At 38.3% G+C, this 15,715-nt stretch overlaps 1 protein-coding gene across 1 annotated transcript in view; it reads right to left on the bottom strand.

Annotated features, from left to right (window-relative positions):
• Positions 1–13,824, bottom strand: part of LOC114652254 (cingulin-like protein 1) — a 245,084-nt gene extending 231,260 nt beyond the window's left edge. Inside the window, exon 1 of the mRNA XM_028802551.2 lies at positions 13,685–13,824. The gene's annotated coding sequence lies outside the window, so the exon portion shown is untranslated. The remainder of the gene's footprint in view (positions 1–13,684) is intronic.
• Positions 13,825–15,715: the final 1,891 nt, after the last annotated feature.

The raw sequence follows: 15,715 nt of genomic DNA, 5'->3' as shown, positions 1-15,715 counted from the left end.
AAATTAGAGGAACACATCGAAGAAAATAGATCCAAACTGAAAATACTTGCCGACCAGATTAATGACGTTACAGATCAGCTGGATGACGTTAAGCAGGCATTCACGGCTCGAGTTGAAACAGCGGAACAATTGGCATCTAACGCCGATGAAAAAGCTACAGCTGCGAATTCCGAATGCAAAAAACTCGGAGACAGACTTGCGGCCCTGGAAGATGGGTGCAGAAGAAATAATATAAGAATTGAGGGTATACCTGAGAAACGAGAAAGCTCATGCCCAGTGAAATTTGTAGTAGAATTACTCTCTAAAATAATTGGAGATGATTTTAAACTCGACATTGAGATAGCAGCAGCTTATCACATATACAGATCAAGCACCTTTAAACCTAGGTCTTTTATGGTCTGCTTCGAGCGATTACGATGTAAGCTTGATGTGATGGCACTTCTCAGACACAAGCAAGAGATTATATTTGAAAATAATCTTTTTCATATTTTCCCTGACTTCTCACCATTAACAGCTGCAAAACGCGCAGCCTACTTTAACATTAAAAAGTTGCTACAGAAAGCCGATATCAAATACAGCCTCTTGTATCCCGCCAAACTGAAAGTGGAAGTTCAAGACCAATATTATGTATTTTCAAGCAAGGAGAAAGCTGAAAAGGAACTAAAGAAGCTGTTTCCGACACTCTATTAAAAGTTAATAAGGAGCCGTATTCTGTCAAGGCATGGGAAGGACCTATCATCTGCTGTCGGATCCACTTTTAAAGAGACTGGTATTATAATTATACATCCTTTTCTTTCCTTGGACATTATATGTTTATGTCTTAATTACAGTTATAGACGTGAGTGTGGAAGTGTGGAAGTAATTAAAGTAGGGTTTTTTTTTACTACCTTAAAGTAGACTGTTTAACATCATACTCTTGGTTTATTGCTATTTCTACTATTACATTACTATTACATTACTATTACATTTATACTGTTACATTAGGATTTACTATGTTTATCCTAGACTACTTTTTAAAATCATTCCCAGTGTTCATTCTTTTATTATCTTAATATCTTAAAATTGCTGGAGACTATTTTAAGCTTAAAGACTGTTAATGATTATATTTTCAGCAGATAGTATTTAGAATTCAGCTGCAATAGATATCTCTTTGTTTTAATTCTCAAACGCCGCTGCGGGATGGGGTTTGCTTTGTTTTGGACATGCTCTGTCTCTTTGTATGTCAGAGGACCGGGACATCGCGAAGTGGGATCAAGCCTCATGTGGGGAGAGCAAAATGGGGGGGGGGGGGGGGATAAAGGGGGGAGAGAAGGAGAGCAGGCTATATCTAATCTATTCTTCTAATCTTTATAACTATAAATATCAATGCAACAATAGGCTAAAATGCAATAACTCATGGGGAATTTTGAAATTAAGATTAAAACTGCCTCACTACCAGTTAAGACTATAAAATGACATTAAAAACTCAGAATCAATGTCTCCATGATGGGACAGTTAACTTTGTGAGCTGGAATGTTAAAGGCCTGAATCACGAATTAAAGAGAAAGAAAATATGCTCTCACCTAACAGGCTTAAACGCTAAAATAGTATTTTTACAGGAGACCCACTTACTAAGCAAGGATCAGTTCAGACTACAAAAAGACCAGACTGGCCAAATGTTCCATTCTAGCCTTATAAAGAAAACTAGAGAGGTGGGAATTCTCATACACATAATAGTTCCATTTGTAGCATCAGATATAGTATCGGACACTGAAGGGAGATATGTGATGGTCATGGTCAACTTATTTAACAGTAAAATGATTTTGATAAATGTTTATGCACCCAATGTCGATGATAAGGAATTCATGCAAAATCTATTTGCATCCATTCCCAATGTGAACACTCATAAAATTATAATGGCTGGGGACTTTAATTGTGTTTTAAATCCACTCTTAGATAGGACTCCTGTGACAGGGGGGATGACATCTAACACTGCAAAGACAATTACACAGTTTTTAACTGACCACAACTTATCAGACCCCTGGAGGTTTCTTAACCCAAACTCAAGATCATATTCGTTCTACTCATCAGTGCATCATAGCTACTCAAGAATTGATTATTTTTTTATAGATAATAATTTCCTGCCTACGATTCGTGCAAATACAACACAATTGTTACCTCCGACCATGCCCCTCTAGTCTTGGAGCTAAAATCATTAAGCCCCTCACACTCACCTCATAGATGGCGTCTTAACCCTCTTCTATTAGCAGACAAGAACTGCACAGAATGTATATCCAAACAAATCAGCTTCTTCCTAGAGACAAACGCGCCCACAGAGGTTTCTGCAGGAACACTCTGGGAAACTCTAAAGTCCTTCTTAAGAGGACAGATTATTTCATATCTTTCCCACAGAAATAAATTAGAAACCAAGAAAGTGTCAGAGCTAAGAAGTGAAATTACTAGAATAGATGAAGAACAAGCCAGGCGTCCAAGTGAAGCTCTTCACAGGAAAAGGCAGGCCCTGCATACAGAACTCAACATCTTAACAACTAAAGAAACTGAACAACTTATTTATAAGTCAAGACATCATTACTATGAACACGGAGAAAAAGCTAATAAGCTTTTAGCTCAACAAATTCACAAACAAGAAGTTCGCAATGCAATACCAGTAATCACCAACACGAATTTAGAAGAAATCATTGACCATAAAAATATAATGCACGCATTTAGAGATTATTATAAATCCTTATATTCTACTGAGTTCAAAGAAGACAACACACAATCTAATGCATTTCTGGATACATTACAGACACCACAAATAGATGCTTTAAGTGCTGAGGAACTGGATAAACCTCTGACGCTAACAGAATTACTAGATGCTATAAAGTCACTTCAAAGCGGGAAATCAGCATTCCCTGATGGTTACCCCTCAGAATTTTATAAGAAATTCTCCACTCAGCTAGCTCCCCTCTTATTGGCAACATTTACAGAAGCTAGAGACAACCAAATACTACCTCAAACATTTCGTCAAGCATTAATCACTGTCATTCCTAAACAAAATAAGGACTTGTTACAATGTGCATCATACAGACCAATTTCACTCCTGAATAATGATGTTAAGATACTCTCTAAAATTCTAGCTAGAAGGATGGAGAAAGTGCTGCCCTCGGTAATATCACAGGATCAAACTGGATTTATTAAAGGCCGACACCTATCTTCCAATCTCCGACGTTTGTTTAATGTTATATATTCACCAGCAAAATCAAACACCCCAGAGATATTACTATCATTAGACGCAGAAAAAGTATTTGATATGATTGAATGGAACTACCTTTTCACTGTATTGGAGAAATTTGGGTTTGGCCCGAATATTTGTGCATTGATCAGATTACTGTATACCAGTCCAGAAGCTTCAGTTTGTATTAACAACATTTGTTCAGACTACTTTAAGCTAGAACGTGGTACCAGACAAGGATGTCCCTTGTCACCACTGCTATTTGCAATCGCCATTGAACCACTGGCGGTTCACTGTCGAAATTCTTATCAGATAGTAAAATCCTGTAGTACTTCTTTATACTCCCTGCTATGCACTCCAATAAATGCAAGTTATCGCAAATATACTAATAACCCAATTGTGCTTTACTCACTCAGAATATGGAACCAACTTAGAAAGCATTTTAAGATGGAAAATCTTTTATCCGCGGCACCTCTGCAAGAGAACCACCTCTTTCAACCCTCGCAAACATATCCAGGTTTTAATACCTGGAAAAGTTTTGGGATTAAAATGCTCAGATATCTTTATATAGACAACATATTTGCATCTTTTGAACAATTACGTTCCAAATTCAACCTCCATGCTACACATTTCTTTTAATATCTTCAAATTAGAAATTTTGTTAAACAGAAACTGCCCGATTTTCCTCACCTCGTACCCTCCACTATGCTGGAAAAAATACTGCTCAATTTCGAGGAATTAAACACCATTTCCGCATTATATAACATCTTATTAGAGTCCCTACCTTTCAAAGACCCAAGAGGACATTAGGAAGAAGATTTCTTAATCAATATGTCAGAAAAGGAGTGGAAGGTAGCAGAGAATTCACACGAGCTCCATATGCGCAAAGCATAGAATTATTCAACTAAAAGTTATATATCGAGCTCATCTGTCTCGCTTAAAACTGTCCAAAATGTTTCCAGGGCAGGATCCAACCTGCGAGCGCTGCAACCAAGCTCCTGCCTCACTGGGTCACATGTGTTGGACTTGCACCAAACTAACATCATTTTGGACCAAAATTTTTAAGTGCCTTTCAGACAGCCTTGGGGTCACAATCTCTCCTAACCCATTAACAGCTGTGTTTGGTGTTCTTGCAGACGGACTTGAAGTTGAGAAGGACAAGCAAATGGTGATCGCATTCACTACACTTTTGGACGCAGACTTATTTTGTTAAATTGGAAGAATCCTAACTCTCCTCTGATAAGTCAGTGGGAAACCGATGCTTTATATTATTTGAAATTGGAAAAAATCAAATTCTCAGTTACAGGATCTGTACAAAATTTTTTTAAAACCTGGCAGGATCTAATCAATATTATTTTAGAAAAAGAGAAATAACTATTACCGCATTTATTTCCCTTCTCCATTTTTTATTTACCTATATATATTTCTTCCTTTCTTTTGTTTATTGTTGCCTAATTAATAAGCCCTAAGCAATTCTCCTTTGGCTAAGCTCTACTTCTCAGGGGTGGGGTTTGATTTGTCTTCAATTTTTTTTTTGTTATAAATTGATCTATTTGTATGGAATGATTACAATAAAATTAATAAATAAAACTTAAAATAAAAAAAAAAAGAAAAGCATAAAATGTTTAAATTAGCGTCAGCCACCCTAATTCGGGGTGTTCATAACAAATGTAATGATTTACTTCATTAGGCAGAAGTACGTGATAAATAAGAATGGTAATGTCATATATTTGAAATATTAAAATGTGCGCTTCAATTTAAATGTCTAAAGTCTAAATATTCTGCTAATAAAAACAAAAATGACATATTCAAAATTACTAACCTTGAAATATTCTAAAACAATACCCCACTTGTCTATGTTTGAAATTTCATTTTTAGCCTTCTGGGTGTAGCTCTTAGAGGGCTAGGATGAAATTTCAAAAACATTATCATATTCGTGATCAGCAAGAACTATAGAACATAAAACGACACTACACATGCCTATATTACCGTTCCACCTTTTGTTCAAAGTTTTGTGAAAAAGAGCAACTTTGACACAACCTAACATCAAGTCCTTCCTATCATTTTTGCTGAAGAGACCTATTGGTTTACTCTTTATCATAAGGGTGTAATTTCCTGCACAAAATATGGTCCAAAAATGGCGTAAAGAGGAGTGTTTTTGGTCTAGAGGGCCAAAAATAGTGGGGTACCCCAAAATGCTCAACATTTGGTATAACTAGATATCAAGATAATTTGAATAGTACATCATATATGGAAGTTTCGTCATACACGGGATGCACCAGACAAATAAAAAACAGAAGTGATTTGAAAGCATTCATAATTCTTATGAGCACAAACGTACTGCTCTGCAATGGACTGGTGCCCTGTCCAGGATTTATTCCTGCCTTGCACCCTATGCTAGCTGGGACAGGCTCCAGTGGACACTCGTGACCCTATTCAGTACAAAGTATGTTAAAAAATGACACATAAAAGTACTACTGTGATTTGTAAGTCACTTTTGTTGTGATTGTGGCTTCTTTTTCAGTTATTTTTGGGTTATTTGATCAAATGTTCATGGATTGTATTTACCTCTTGTATTATTTTTCATTGAACATTTAATTTTGTTACTAATCTTTGTTCTCTGTGTCATTTTAAAATTTTTAGTTTTTATTAACATTATGTTCCTTTATGCTTGCATGACACTATCTACTTATCACGTGGCCTCTATTATCACACTGATGATGTAACAGCAGCTTTAGTATAAATGTGGTGGCGTCACCACACAGAGTAATCCCTCAGTTGGTAAAGAAAAGCATCCTTCCATTTCCACAATAGCTTAGCCTATCAAACAAGTACAGCAGGTCGTTTGTGGTTTTTGACTACTCTCTGTTTTTTCCCCTTTTAACTTGGAGCTCTGCATTATTTTGTCTTCCCAGATGCAATCCCTGCCTGTCTGACCGTGTTTAGGATCTCATGCTGTTATCTGGTGTCTTTGCATCTCATGCTAATCTCAAAGTAACTCTCAAATAACTGGGTGTGCTTAAAACAGTTTAGGGGGAATAAAAATCAGCAAAAGGAAGTAAACAAAGATAAATGTGCTATTACACTTACCATGATTAATAACACTTCATAAGGGTTAGTTCATCAGAATACAAAAATACACCTTTAGAAACACACCACATATGTATTTGCTGCATTTATACAAAGTGGATTAAGCCATACACTTTCTAGTCCACTTAATCTGGTTCAGAATCATGGAGGCTGGAGCCTAAGCCTTGGAGCAGCAGAAACAAAACAAGACACACCTTGCGATGAGGTGCAAATTGAAAAATTAAATAGATAGATAGATAGATAGATAGATAGATAGATAGATAGATAGATAGATAGATAGATAGATAGATAGATAGATAGATAGATAGATAGATAGATAGATAGATAGATAGATAGAATTTTATTCTGGTCAAGGAAAAACAAATTGTTGTATTATAGTTTCACCAAAATGGATAAAGTTAAAAAATAAACTATGATAAAGAATGCAGCTGGTTACCAGATATGGGATAAGTAGCTTGTCTCTTACAGGATAAGCTTGGTATTTTTCAAGTTGAAGTTATTTCTTCACAATCATGGTATATATTAATTTGCCACATGTGTTTTAAATGAAGCATTTTTATAAATATTAAAAATACATTGTTCTAGCAGCTTAACTTAGAGCTTTACGGAACCCTGTATCCATATGTGACATAAAAAGCCTTAAAACCTATCAAATACATCCATTTTGAGCAACAAGAGTTTCAAGTTAAATGCAGAAAGCATGTTTTCTTATGAGGCATCCTTGTGATAATGAAAGGAAACTAGAAATAATCATTTTATGACAGACTCTTGGTCCTGTTTCCTCGATGTAAGGGCAGGTCACTTGGAGTGGGGTTATGACAACACATTACTGAACCTCACCCCCAACTGATAATCTGGGCAGTTATTTTGCAGAGGCCTCAAAACAAGATGCACACCAAATGACAGGATAGTGAAAAGAGCACAAAAATGTTTCATTGTACTTTGTACACAGCAATAAACATGAACTGAACTGATAATACTGCATAGTGTTTATAATGAAAGCCTTAGACTTTTTAAAGAGGTAAGCCACTTTTGCCGTGATGAGTTTTGCACACACAGAAAAAAGTGTGTACAAGTTTATGATAGAGAGACTGAAGCATCATAAATCTTTTATCATTTTTGCTTTTTAATGCATGATAAGTCACTCTTGCTGAAAATTTTGTAATGGAAGGACTGTGCACAATGTTTTTGAGTGAAGAGATTCATTGACCCTGATGCCAATTAATCAATTAATCTACTCGATGTAGACCCTGGCACTGGTATTTGAGAATGACAGCCCACTCTGCCTATGTTAAAACATTTGTACTGAACTTACTAAACTTCAACCTAATTAACTTTAGGTGAATTGGCATTGCTAAATTGACCCTATAGTGTGTGTGTGTTCGCTCTGCGACAGACTGGCACCCTTTCCAGAAATTGTTCCTGCCTTGTGTCTCATGCTTGCTGGGATAGGCTCCAGATGAACACTGACCTTGCCCCGGATAAGTAGGTCAGGAAGATAAATGGATGTACGGTATGTATGGATGTATGCAGGGCTTGATGTGTGGCAGTACTCACCGACACGCCATACCAGCTTTCTCCCTCTCAAGCACTAGATGTATGCCTCTAATGTCTGTTCAGTTCTTGTCACTCTATTGCCTGCTATGTGATCTCAATATTCTCTCTTACTGCAGCACATGCTTGCTTCATCAATCGTCCAGATAGTGAAATAATATATGTGATTACAAGTATAATTTTTTCCATTGTTATTGTCTACTAGTCACAGATCAGAGACAGAAAGGGTAACATGGAGTAAGACGAATGGAGAAGTTGGCAAAGACATGAGGCTCGCTTTCCATTCTCCTTTTAAAATGGTAGAATATCACAACAAATGGTTTGATTTTTGCTTTTCTCTTCTTAAAACAATATGGATAAGTTGTTTTGCAATATGTGTATAATCTCAAGATGCAGATCAACATTTTTGGCTTGAAAAATGACAAATGTGGCAAATCCTGAGGCTTTTCAATCAGGTATTGACACCAAACAGCCCTATTGTAAATTGCAAAAACAAAATATTTTTTAAAATGTATAAAAAAATTAACTTCAGAACACAGTCACTGCGGTGGGTTGGCACCCTGCCCATGGATTTGTTCCTGCCTTGTACCCAGTGCCAGCTGGAATTGGCTCCAGCAGACCCCCCGTGACCCTGTAATTAGGATATGACGAGTTGGAAAATGGATGGATGGATGGATGGACAGTCTTATATGGTAAATTAATATGTATCATGATTGTGAAGAAATAACTCCACCTTGAAAAATACCAAACTTATCCAATAATTTCCTGGCTCCTTAAATGGCAGATAATTCAGATAATGTCCAATTTCATGTCTCTGTTAAAGACTCTTTCTAAAATGTGACCCACCTGCTATTCTATTTTCTAGTCTCACTTTTGTTCCTTCCCTTTACTTTTCTTTCCAGCATGTGATTGTTGCTTGTCTCGACCAAGGAACATGTACTTCTTACTTTGTTTTTTCTTCTGATTTGTCAGCCCTTGTCTTCCAGCATAACTTCTTAGATATATACAGTCCATTTTCAGATACCACAGATCTAGTTGTTCTCATAGGGTTCTCCTTCTAGCCTTCCCAATGTGATATTCCTTTATCCTCCACTGATACCTCAACCCTTTATTTCCTTCATGCTCTTCCTCCTATTAGTCCATTTAATGAACTTGCTCAAAACAATTTAAGCATTATGGGAATCCAGAGCCTTATATCCATAACAGTTTCCTTGTCCGTTTTATACTGTTGTAGCTGAGGTCTGATAATCATTTCACAAGATCTCCTCTGGCATGACTGCCACCATCGAAGTACCAGTACCAACAAAGTGAAATCTGTCCAGCATGTTTGCCGTCTACTATGAACAGTGATACTGTTCGTAACAAGGGACATCTTCTTGCTGCTGTGCCCCTTCTACTGGCATCCCACCACTTGGACCCAAGTACATAAAATCCACAATTTAGAGAGAAATGCATTACCCTATCAATACAGCATTAAATTGGGGTGTGAATCTACAAAAGTATTACACACGATACACATACAATATTCTCAATTGCTCTGTACTGGCAGCCATGTGGATTATGTGGTGAATCACACAGAACTATGCCTCCACTTCAAGGATTATAGCGGAAATGATACTGTAATCATCAGCCGTCGGCCAATGTCACCGTCATGCAGTTGCAATGTACGGTACGTGGCTCATTGGAACGCCCATGTCTGCTTAGAATGAGCATGAATTATACGTTTTGTCTTGTGATAAAATTCTTTATACACCTCTGTCTGGGTATCAAAAGACCATCGCAAAAATGTATCACTTAACAAAAGCTTAACAAGCATCCATAGACATGCCTTTCCAAAGAACTTTCTTTTTGTTTATTACAATCTGAATCTAAAAGAGCATTTTCCTTAAGTGTCAGTCTGAACAATATAAACAATCTAGTACACGCAAGAAAAATAAAAAAAAAGGAGCTTTTCACAACAAATTAGTTAGTCGTCGTACTTTTCCCAGCTTTCATGTATAAACCTGTGTAAATTACTGCAAAGTGTCCTAATCACTCCTGAGCCTACTAATGGTAGCTTGTGCTCTGTAATAAGCGATCATTACAGGTCTGTCTCTACCAGAATTACAAATTCTACCATGAGGGACATTATCAGTCCAAACCACGTACAATTCAGCACCTGTATAAATATATAAATATGCGTATAAATATATGTTCTTTTTCATTCACACAGACTAAGTCACCTTTCAGTATTTGATATTCTTGTTAATAATCATAAAAAACAGTCTAGTAAAACAAAGCGCTGCTTGCCTACGGCACATTGTGTTGCCCAAATGCACAGGCATGCCTCTGAATTCATAACAGAGAAAGAAGAGGAACAATTACCTTAGAAAACAAAATCCAGCTGTGAGAATAAGAGGCTTAAAATAATAAAACACCAATACCTCCGGGATATGAGCTAATGTTCATGTTGATTTTACTACCATTTTATCAGACAGCTACATTAAATGCTCTACTAGTCGCTACAAAAAAACTCAATTAAATAAACACCAACGTCAGCATGTGCAGCAACAACCTAAAAAGGCCACCTATTTGTTTTAGTTTCCGTTTTGAAATTCAGACTTTTGTTCATTCCAACTAAATAATACAGACAATGAGAAAACGTTGAAAAAAAATGTGTTTGTTAAGTCTAATGATTTCAATAAAGTGATAACGGGCACCCAATCCGTGTTGACAGATGGATTACTGAATGGCTTTTGGGCCATTATCTCTAAGGGGCCACAGGTAGCGGGAGACAAGAAGTCTGCAGACAACAGATCCTTGTGTCCACACTTCTGTCCACATCCCTTGTCTTTGGTTAACTGGCAATTCCAAACGGAAGCCATGTGAGTGTGAAGACAGGCGAGTGCGTGAGTGGGCCCTGCTGTGGACGAACACCCTGTTGAGGCTTGGTTACTGCTTTGTGCCTCATCTTGCCAGGATGGACTCCAACTCCCTAGGCCTTGGAATGTGAGAATGCTGTTTTTGCTTTTCTTCTTTCATGGTAGCATCGTGGCCCGTCCCTGTTTGTGTGCACTTTGCGTGTTCTGCACGTGTCCCTGTACGTCTCCTCTAACATGCCAAGTACGTCAGATGTTCGGTTAGTTGGCTCCACTCAAGTGAGTCGGTGTGTGTGACTCACAATGTCCTAGCATCCTGTCCGGGGTTGGTTCCTGTTTTGCACCCAGTGCTGTAGAGCCAGGCTTAAGGTGCCATAACCTTCAACTGGACTAAATAGGTTTAATGAGAAGAGAAGTGAATTGACGGATGAATGTTCATTCAGTTGTTCTTAGTTTTACAAAACTAGTCAGACTTTTCTCAATGTGAACAGACTGCTGAAGCACAGGGATATGCTTGGGTAAAGCAATCAACTCTCTGATTCTGACTACTATTAAACTATCAAATATGGAAACAAACTTTCAAAAGCAGATTACTTTAAAAGGATAAAAAGACAACAAACAACAGTGAAAACTTACTTAAGGTTACCATGTGGAACATAAACGCACAAAGCGTACACAATACAGGGCCGCTACCCTTTATCGTCTTTAAAATGCATTGTGGGTTACACAACGTCTGCCAAGTGTGGAGGCCAAGATTTTCCAACCACTTTACTTGCATTTGATTTGGGAGGTTCAGTTTAACTTTTCTATTGAACTCTGTACTGCTTCAAGTTGCATGGAGGCACAGTGGTTAATACTGGGGGCTGGGGGGCTCAAATCCTGTGCCTGGTCATCACCCATGTGGGCTTTTCCTATGGCAATTTATTTTTCCCTTAGCTCTCAAAGACGCACATGGCAGGCTAATTAATGACTCTAAAACAGCCAGGGTGAGTGAGTGGGCACTCTGATGGACCATCCAGGACTGGCTCCTGCCTTGTGTCTAATGCTACCAGAATCTGAGCCCCAAACAGTTATGAATTATATTGATTGATGGGCTACTAGCTTTCTAAATTTGAAAATACATGGAAATGTACAAAGAACAGGGCACAGAAAATGGCAGAATGGTTTGGAAGAAGCAGGGCTGCATTCAGTATCATCAATCTGGCTTGGTCACTTATATCACAAAAAACAGTGATGGGGTCAGCTGATGCATTATTAACAACTGGAGTAAATAGGAGAAGAGATCTTTAAACAAGTCAATGGTCAGAGCCACAGAGGGATAGACAGATGAAAGGCACTATATGATAGATAGATAGATAGATAGATAGATAGATAGATAGATAGATAGATAGATAGATAGATAGATAGATAGATAGATAGATAGATAGATAGATAGATAGATCAACATATAATAGATGAAAAGGGAATATATAATAGAAAGTTGGACAGACATTCTGTAGATGAATGGCATTACATAACTGATGACAAAGATATTACAGACACTATATGAGAGGACAGATACAGTGTAAACAGTTAAGAACAGCTCTATAAAATAGATATACAGGTAAAGGGCTAAATCAATGGTTCTCAAACTGTGGGGCGCGCCCCCAAATGTTGCCATATGTGGCGGAATTTCGCTATAGGGAAATTTTAAACTTGTAGCGGTGTATCAGCAGCAAAAAATATAGGAATAAATTTTATTAGGGTTTCAAAAAAACATTAGGGAGGCGCGATTAAAACTATTATGAAAACTTGGGTCGCAAATACTTAAAAGTTGAGAATTGCTGGGCTAAATGATAGATTGACACTAAACAATAAAGCTGATCATGAAGGCACTATATAAAAGATGAATTTTATTTTATATTTTGTAAAATGAACTCTCAAGCAGGGGCGGCACAGTGGCGCAGTGGGTAGCACTGCTGCCTCGCAGTTAGGAGACCTGGGGTTCGCTTCCCAGGTCCTCCCTGCGTGGAGTTTGCATGTTCTCCCCGTGTCTGTGTGGGTTTCCTCCCACAATCCAAAGACATGCAGGTTAGGTGCATTGGCGATCCTAAATTGTCCCTAGTGTGTGTATGTGTGTGCCCTGCGGTGGGCTGGCACCCTGCTCGGGGTTTGTTCCTGGCTCCCGTGACCCTGTGTTAGGATATAGCGGGTTGGACAATTACTGACTGACTCTCAAGCAGACTATTATTTAAATCTGCATAATGGGAATAATAACAACATTATTCATCCCACTTTCCATTTCCCATACTCACTCATTCAAATACAACCAAACCAAAAATATTCACATAATTATAAACAAAAGTTATAACTTAATAAATAAGCAAAAAAAAATAGCTTATCAAAACCTTCAGAAACAATTGTTCATGTTTCAACTGCTGACTCAAACTGGGTGTCATTTGGGATATGTAGGGTAACTTATGCAAACTTGTGTTGTGTCGCTATGTAATCATCTCGTTGAATGATCCAAGTGATTGTTTTCTTCATATATGAATCGATGCTGATCTCCTTTAGCAGTGCTGGCGTAGCACAATAAATAACGCTACTGGACATCACACGCTCGTTGTTGTTATGAATCGATGTTAGACAACAGAGCACATGACACAAGTAGTTAAAGTGAGCATATCTGAAATTATTTAATTCCTGCCATTTCCGTCATCAATGCACACGCGCCCTGTATGTCGTTGCTATGTTTTCCAATCGTGTACAGATCCATTCAGTTCTTGTTACTACCGTAGGTAACGACAAGTCACCATGCTGACACTCTACTTAAGTTTACAATCAAACGCAGTCGGCAGCGACAGCCGGGCGGCCACCTGTACGAACAGCTTGTTTAACAGCGACTTTTGCTGGCCGAGTCCTCCCCTCGATCCCCTGCGTGCAGCCCGGCGGCCGGAAAGCTCCCTCCCAGAGAGCGTGCCCGACATACCTGCGCTTTTGCTTTGCCGCTCCTGTCACCCGCGCGTCCTCTGCAACTCTAAAAAGTCTTTCCGACAAAGTTTCTCAAGCATAGCGCCGGTGGGTGGAGCCGACACCTGAGAGGCGAGCTTCCCCGAAATACATTAACGGAAAAAAAAAAAAAAGACTCGCGGCTCCTCCGCAGCTTCTCCTGCACCTGAAGCCAAACGGGATGCACGCGATGCGCCGCGACGCCGAGCTCTCCTGGAGGCGCACAACTAGCCGACCAGCCCAGGTGAATAAAGTCCACCGCCACGCTGGGATGATTCGAGATTTGTCAGAGCGATTAAAACTTCACTTTCTGCCTCGCGGAATTCGAGGCTGTGTGTGTTTTTTTTTCAGAAGGCTGTAGTCGGGTAAATAATTAACTTCTATAAGCGAAAGCTCCGGCCTTTGCCTGTAAAGATATACGTCGTTCTCCTCTGCTTTGCGGTTTTCAGAAAATATTTTTAAACGCTGAGAAGAATTTGAACTCATCCATGAGACAGAAGACGATTTCTATTCCAATTAAAAAAAACAAAAAGGTGCAACTGAGTAATAACCGGACCTCCACTGGAGTGCCAGGAAAAACAGAATTGGAAGATTAAGCATAATGTGTCTAACAAAACACATTTAATGGTGGCAAGCTTTCAATAAGCATATTCGTTTAGATTTGCAAAAGATCATTTTTCTTAAAAGATGGATATACCGTATATACACAATGTTTGTTAAACCTATTATTATATTCTATTACTCTTTTATTTTCTACAACTTTTTTTTTTACTGAACCAGCTGCAACAAGTGCAGAACAGGTGCCAACCTGTATTGGTTACCAGTCCAGCTGTGGGCACACACAAGTCTGTTCACTGTGAAAGAAGATTGGGATATACTGTCGATTCAGAAAGTATTTAGACCCTTCACTTTATGTTGTTGATTTCATTTTAAATGGATAAATTTGCCATTTTTTTTGCCCATCAGTTTATACTCAATAACCCATAATAACTAATTGAAAATGTTTTCAGAAAGGTCTGCAAAGATATTAAAATCAAAAACTTAAACTTCTCATTCATGTGGCGTATTCAGACCCTTAATTCAGTACTTTGTTGAAACCCCTTTGGCAGCAATTACAGCTTCACGTCTCCTTGGGTAGGTCTCAACAAGCTTTGCACACCTGGATTCAGGCAGTTTATCCCATTCTTCCTGGCAGATCCTCTCAAGCTCTGTTAGACTGAATGGAAAGCATCTGTAAATGTCCATCTTTAGGTCTCACCACAGATGTTCTAGAGCAGCGATTCTCAACCTTTTTCTCCTTGTGAACCCCTTCAAAAAACCAGAATAAATTGGCGAACCCCCTGTGTAGTCATTACTATATACTACAGGTTTATCCTTGTACGTTTTGATTCAATGTGTCTATGAAGAAGTGATGGTTTTAAACTGCTGTTGGCCAGGACTTCATTACAAATTACACAAAGAGTTTAGGTTCTGACTCATCCCTGGTAAAATAAAAACCCATTTGTAAATAGTCGCTGTCATATTTTCGTTTCTTCTCTTTTGTCTTACTATGTTCGCCAATTATTTCCTATCTTTCAGTCTGTAGAGATGGTAGCTCACTACAACTTTCAGTATTGTCACCCTGTGTTGGTACCAAATTGGACTGAAGTAGAAGAAAAAGCAATTGATTGCTCGTCCAGCTTTTTATCAGACTTGATAAAACTACCCATTTTTAACCATCGATCCATAATAAAATTACGGAGTAATAATTATTCACTTTCACGTTCGACGTGCGCACGTTTAAGTAAAAAGTCTTTATCGTAATTTATTTACGCACACTGTGCACTACTAATTTATCTTATTAAAATCACTCGTGGTTCTTAAGCGCTTCGTACGATTCAATTTGACTCTACTCTCCCTTGTCTGATCACAGCATTTTTATATCAGCAGACGTCATTCTCGTTCTTTCGAGTGTATTTGGGGTTCTCGGTTCGCTGAATTGGAAGTTTCCGGATCATATGAGAATGCACAT

This window comes from Erpetoichthys calabaricus, chromosome 5 (genome assembly GCF_900747795.2).
Source record: "Erpetoichthys calabaricus chromosome 5, fErpCal1.3, whole genome shotgun sequence".
Taxonomy (NCBI): Eukaryota; Metazoa; Chordata; class Cladistia; order Polypteriformes; family Polypteridae; genus Erpetoichthys; species Erpetoichthys calabaricus.
The sequence above is the reverse complement of the archived record's forward strand: the minus strand, read 5'-3'. Positions and strand labels throughout refer to the sequence as shown.